This window comes from Arachis stenosperma, chromosome 4 (genome assembly GCF_014773155.1).
Source record: "Arachis stenosperma cultivar V10309 chromosome 4, arast.V10309.gnm1.PFL2, whole genome shotgun sequence".
Lineage (NCBI taxonomy): Eukaryota > Viridiplantae > Streptophyta > Magnoliopsida > Fabales > Fabaceae > Arachis > Arachis stenosperma.
Genome location: NC_080380.1, coordinates 49,125,604 through 49,131,461, shown reverse-complemented (window position 1 = coordinate 49,131,461; position 5,858 = coordinate 49,125,604). Strand labels below are relative to the sequence as shown.

At 38.1% G+C, this 5,858-nt stretch overlaps 1 non-coding gene across 1 annotated transcript; it reads right to left on the bottom strand.

The window, feature by feature from the left end:
- Positions 1-5,369: 5,369 nt before the first annotated feature.
- Positions 5,370-5,477, bottom strand: LOC130977801 (small nucleolar RNA R71). Its single transcript, XR_009085477.1, has one exon. It is a non-coding gene; the product is annotated as a small nucleolar RNA R71 (small nucleolar RNA).
- Between the last annotated feature and the right edge of the window lie 381 nt (positions 5,478-5,858).

Genomic DNA, 5,858 nt, shown 5'->3' with positions numbered 1-5,858 from the left:
GAAATGACAAGACCATGCTACACGGTCATTACAAGGGTGAATGGAATGTCACATGTGCTTGGAAATGGATTCTTGGGAAACACAAAGTTGCACAATAGTAGTGAAGGCTCATCACCTAGAAAACCAAACCCATGTGTCCAATGAAGAGGTGGTCCTTGTCCTTACCCAACTACACATGCACACCATTCATTCCTATGTTCTCAACAACATCTTCACCATTCATTTTAATATGACCGAACCACCAACTTTGTGTCTTGCTTTAATAACTCATTTTCTCACTATAAATTGGCAAGCAACACTCCCTGTGATCACACACCTTTGCTTTATTCATATAATCTTCCCCTGTAATCTACATCATTCTTCTTTTAGCCAAGAACATCACACTGAGCCCATTCTCTTCTATTTTCATCCTAAGCCTTGCTCTAACCGGAATCTTTCTTTCATACTTCATTATTTCCACATTCAATGGACTTACCAAGCTCCAGAAGAAAAGGGAAGCAATTAGCTGAACAACCACCCATGATGAAAAGAGATTCAAATCTCAATTTCATGAGCGTCAATATGATGGTTGGATGGATGAAAAGAAAATAATCCCAGAAGTCAGATTTAGAATGAAGGATGGTGAGTATCCCATGATGAGGGAAATCATTGAAAAGAGAAGATTGAAACTCCTTTGTGAACCCCTCACAGACATAAGTGCAACGATGGTAAGGGAGTTCTATGCAAATGCAGTGAGACAAAGTAAAACTGAACCTCCCTACAAAAGTTATGTGAGGGGAGTGGAAGTGGACTTTAATCCAGCCACAATCATACGTGTTCTACAAATAAGAAAAATACCTTTCAGAGAGCCCAGCTTTGATGAAAGAACAAATGGTGAGAATGACCCTGATGAGCTCATAAATGATATATGTCTGGATGGCAAGGATTGGGTGAGGGATTCAAACGGGGATCCATGCCACTTAAAAAGGATGGATCTCTCACCTGAGGCCAAAGGTTGGTACAAAATAGTGAGGAGATCAATCCTCCACACTGGAAACCCCTCGGAAGTTACCATAAGAAGAGCAATCATGGTACACTGCATACTCAAAGGAAGACAAATAGATATCCCTCAACTAATTACAGACGGCATCCAAGAGATGGCTGAAAGCAGCAGCAAGCAAGCCAGACTTGGCTATCCAAGTACCATATTGCGTTTGTGCAAAAGAACAGGGGTGCTTTTTGAAGATCCAGACACAGATTGGGTACAGGATGGAAGGACACTCACTAGGCAGAGAATAGAAGGTGCCACTCATAAGCAAAGTGAGAGAAGACCTCAGGGAAGGAGAAGGAGATCACAAATAGAAGAAGGACAAGCCTCTGGACCACAAATATAAGAGGGACAAGCCTCTAGCACAATAGATTTAAGCAAAATTCAGAATGCAATTGAAGAAATGTCTCGGCAATATATTAGGGCACAGGAACAACAACAAGAGCAATATCTGAAGGATCAGGAGCAACAAGAGAATTGGCAGCTGAAGATGATGGAGCAATAAGAAAACTTCCAGCTCAAGATAATGGATCAGCAAAGAGAATTCCAAGCAAGAATTTTGGATCGGCAAAGGGAACTGATGAGCGGATAATTTATACGCTTTTTGGCATTGTTTTTAGTATGTTTTTAGTATGTTTTAGTTAGTTTTTATTATATTTTTATTAGTTTTTATTTAAAATTCACTTTTCTAGACTTTACGAAGAGTTTGTGTGTTTTTCTATGATTTCAGGTATTTTTTGGCTGAAATTGAGGGACCTGAGTAAAAATCTGATTCAGAGGCTAAAAAGGATTGCAGATGCTGTTGGATTCCGACCTCCCTGCACTCGAAGTAGATTTTCTGGAGCTACAGAAACTCAATTGGTGCGCTCTCAATTGCGTTGGAAAGTAGAAATCCTGGGATTTCCAGAAATATATAATAGTCCATACTTTGCCCGAGATTTGATGGCCCAAACAAGCGTTCCAAGTCAGCTTAAGAATTCTGGCGTTAAACGCCGGAACTGGCACAAGAATGGGAGTTAAACGCCCAAACTGGCACAAAAGCTGGCGTTTAACTCCAAGAAAAGTCTCTACATATGAAAGCTTCAATGCTCAGCCCAAGCACACACCAAGTGGGCCCGGAAGTGGATTTTTATGTCATTTACTCATCTTTGTAAACCCTAAGCTACTAGTTCTCTATAAGTAGGACCTTTTGCTATTGTATTTTCATCTTTGGATCACTTTAGATCTTTTGATCATCTTTGGACGTCTAGTTCTTAGATCATGGGGGCTGGCCTCACGGCCATGCCTAGACCTTGTTCTTATGTATTTTCAACGGTGGAGTTTCTACACATCATAGATTAAGGTGTGGAGCTCTACTGTACCTCGAGTATCAATGCAATTACTATTGTTCTTCTATTCAATTCGGTTTATTCTTGTTCTAAGATATTGCTTGTTCCTCAACTTGATGAATGTGATGACCCGTGACACTCATCATCATTCTCACCTATGAACGTGTGCCTGACAACCACCTCCGTTCTAGCTTAGATTGAGTGGATATCTCTTGGATTCTTTAGCCAGAATCTTCGTGGTATAAGCTAGAATTGATGGCGGCATTCTTGAGAATCCGGAAGGTCTAAACCTTGTCTGTGGTATTCTGAGTAGGATTCAAGGATTGAATGACTATGACGAGCTTCAAACTCGCGATTGTGGGGCGTTAGTGACAGACGCAAAAGAATCAATGGATTCTATTCCGACATGATCGAGAATCGACAGCTGAATAGCCGTGTTGTGACAGAGCGCGTTGAACATTTTCACTGAGAGGACGGGACTGTAGCCACTGACAACGGTGATGCCCAACATATAGCTTGCCATGGATAGGAGTAAGTAGGATTGGATGAAGACAGTAGGAAAGCAGAGAGACGGAAGGGACAAAGCATCTCCATACGCTTATCTGAAGCTTTCACCAATGAACTACATAAGTATCTCTATCTTTATTTTATGTTTTATTTATCTCTTAATCATTAATCCTCCATAACCATTTGAATCCGCCTGACTGAGATTTACAAGATGACCATAGCTTGCTTTATACCAACAATCTCCGTGGGGTCGACCCTTACTCGCGTAAGGTTTATTACTTGGACGACCCAGTACACTTGCTGGTTAGTTGTGCAAAGTTGTGATAAAGAGTTGAGATTGCAATTGAGCGTACCATGTTGATGGCGCCATTATTGATCACAATTTCGTGCACCAAGTTTTTGGCGCCGTTGCCGGGGATTGTTTGAGTTTGGACAACTGACGGTTCATCTTGTTGCTTAGATTAGGTATTTTTCTTCAGAATTTTTAAGAATGAATTCTAGAGTTTCAAGGTGATGTTCTTATCATCACCAAAGCTGATTGATTCTCATCAATTTAGCTCTTGAATGTAATGTCCTGCTGAAGCTTGGCTAGCCATGTCTAATTTCTTTAGACTAAAGCTTTAGACTAACATTGCATGATTCCTGGAATTCTTATTAAAAATTTTGAATCTCTCTATTTTCTTTTCCATATAATTTTTGAAAAATCCAAAAAAATTATAAAATCTTAAAACCAAAAATAATTTTATGTTTCTTGTTTGAGTCTAGTGTCTAATTTTAAGTTTGGTGTCAATTGCATGTCTTTATTCTTCTAATTTTCGAAAATTACATGCATTATGTACTTCATTGATCTTCAAGTTGTTCTTGATGATTTCCTTGCTCTGATCTTTAAATTCTCTTGTCTTGAGTGTTTTGTTATTTCTCATATGCATTCTCAATTTGTTAGTGTCAGTAGTATACAAACTTCTAAGTTTGGTGTCTTGCATGCATTGTTTATTTGATCTTAGTTTCATTTTGATTATTCCTCATCATTAAAAATTCAAAAAAAAATTTAATTTGTGTCTTTTCAAGTCAATAATACAGAGAATTGAAGATTCAGAACATACAGCAGAGGAATTACACAGAAAAAGCCGGGCGTTCAAAAACGCCCAGTGACGAAGGAAAACTGGCGTTTAAACGCCAGCCAGGGTGCCTGGCTGGGTGTTTTAACGCCCAAAAGGGTAGAGTTTTGGGCGTTAAACGCCAGAATGGATACCATTCTGGGCATTTAACGCCAGGATGGCACAAGAGGAAATATTTTGTTTTTAATTCAGATTTTTTTCAAGTTTTCATAATTTTTCAAAATCAAATCTTTTTCAAATCATATCTTTTCAATCATATATTTTCAAAAACAATTTCTTTCCATTTTCAAAAATACTTGCTAACAATTAATGATTTGATCCAACATTTCAAGTATGTTGCCTTTTCTGTTGAGAAATGTTTAATGTCTGAATCATATCTTTTAAATTTCTTGTTAGCCAAGTCATTAATCAAATCTTTTTAAATTATTTTTCAAATCATATCTTCTCAATCATATCTTTTTAAAACTATATCTTTTCAATCATATCTTTTTATCACATTTTTTTTAAAATTAATTTTTCAATCATATCTTTTTTATTTCTAATTTCAAAATCTTTTTCAATTTCACTTAATTTCTTTCCCAATCTCAGTTTTCAAAAATCAATTACCATTTTTCAAAATTTCTTTTAATTAATTCACTTTAATTTTCGAAAATTCTTCCCCTCTTCTCACATCTTTCTATTTATGGACTAACACTCCTCCTCAATGTACAATTCGAACTCTATCTCTCTTGATAAGTTCGAATTCTTCTACCTCCTCCTTCTATTCTTCTTTTCCTCTGACATCTCAAGGAATTTCTATACTGTGACATAGAGGATTTCATATTTTCTTGTTCTCTTCTCTTTCATATGAGCAGGAGCAAAGACAAAAGCATTCTTGTTGAGGCTGACCCTGAACCTGAAAGGACCTTGAAGCGAAAGCTAAGAGAAGCTAAAGCACTACTCTCTGTAGAGGACCTAACAGAAATCTTCAAACAAGAAGAAGACATGGTAGTCAAAAACAACAACAATGCCAACAATGCAAGGAAGGTGCTGGGTGACTTTACTGCACCTACTCCCGACTTCTATGGGAGAAGCATCTCTATCCCTGCCATTAGAGAAAATAACTTTGAGCTTAAGCCTCAATTACTTTCTCTAATGCAACAGAATTGCAAGTTCCATGGACTTCCATTGGAAGATCCTCATCAGTTTTTAGCTGAATTCTTGCAAATCTGTGACACTGTCAAGACCAATGGGGTTGACCCTGAGGTCTACAGACTTATGCTATTCCCTTTTGCTGTAAGAGACAGAGCTAGAATATAGTTAGACTCACAACCTAAAGAAAGCCTGAACTCTTGAGAAAAGCTAGTCAATGCCTTCTTGGCAAAGTTCTTTCCACCTCAAAAATTGAGTAAGCTTAGAGTGGAAGTCCAAACCTTCAGACAGAAGGAAGGTGAATCCCTCTATGAAGCTTGGGAAAGATACAAACAATTGATCAGAAAGTGTCCTTCTGACATGCTTTCTGAATGGAGCATCATAGGTATCCTCTATGATGGTCTGTCTGAACTGTCCAAGATGTCATTGGATAGCTCTGCTGGAGGATCTCTTCATCTGAAGAAGATGCCTGCAGAAGCTCAAGAACTCATTGAAATGGTTGCAAATAACCAATTGATGTACACTTCTGAAAGGAATCCTGTGAACAATGGGACGAATCAGAAGAAAGGAGTTCTTGAGATTGATACTCTGAATGCCATATTGACTCAGAACAAAATATTGACTCAGCAAGTCAATATGATTTCTCAAAGTCTGTCTGGAATGCAAACTGCACCAGGCAGTACTAAGGACGCTTCATCTGAAGAAGAAGCTTATGATCCTGAGAACCCATCAATGGAAGAGGTGAAT